This window comes from Rhagoletis zephyria, unplaced genomic scaffold (assembly GCF_001687245.7).
Source record: "Rhagoletis zephyria isolate East Lansing unplaced genomic scaffold, Rhagoletis_zephyria_1.1 Rzeph_scaffold_00900, whole genome shotgun sequence".
NCBI classification, from domain to species: Eukaryota; Metazoa; Arthropoda; class Insecta; order Diptera; family Tephritidae; genus Rhagoletis; species Rhagoletis zephyria.
The window spans coordinates 62,688-63,468 of NW_016157984.1; positions in this window are offsets into that span (position 1 = coordinate 62,688).

Consider the following 781-nt stretch of genomic DNA (forward strand, 5'->3'; position numbering starts at 1 on the left):
ACCGAATTTCGTTGAGATATCTCAATTTTTGCTCGAGTTATCGTGTACACGGACGGACGGACGGACGGACAGACGGACAGACGGACGGATAGACAGACATGGCTTAATCGACTTCTCTATTCATTCTAAGAATTTATGTATACATTTGTCTATATCTATCTCGATTCGTTTTGCCTGTTACAAACAATCGGTATGTGAACTAAGTTATAATACCCTTGCGTACATGTGCGCTTGGCTATAAAAATAAGCTTAAAATGAGCTGATTTTTATGGCTTTGTACTGATTTTTGATCCCAACTGTACTGATTATGTCACTATAATATCTGGCTACCCTAGGTCCATGGTCCAGCCAGCCAATCTGAAAGAGGAGTAGCCACAGGGATATCTCGTACTTCTTTTTCACTCAAAGGGATTTCATTTTCACAGTCCGCTAAAATTTCTTCTTGATTCACCCACTCAACAATATCCTCTGTTTCATTTTCTGTGATGACACACATGAGAAAGAAGAAAATTCTAGACCCGCCCTCCCCCACAAAGGTCTTAGTTAATATATGGACAGCCCCTAAATAGTGAAAATAAGAGTAAGTAGAACTTTGCAATAATTTTGACCGATTTATTTTAAATTCATATAACTTATTAATAAAATTAATAAAGTACAATCGAAGAGTTTTGCAAATTAAATAAGGTGTTTGTACCCGGCGCCATTCACGAATCTTAAAAAAAGAACTTAATCGATTTCATTTACGAGAAAATCTTTTCGCTCCTTTGTCACTCTTCTACTG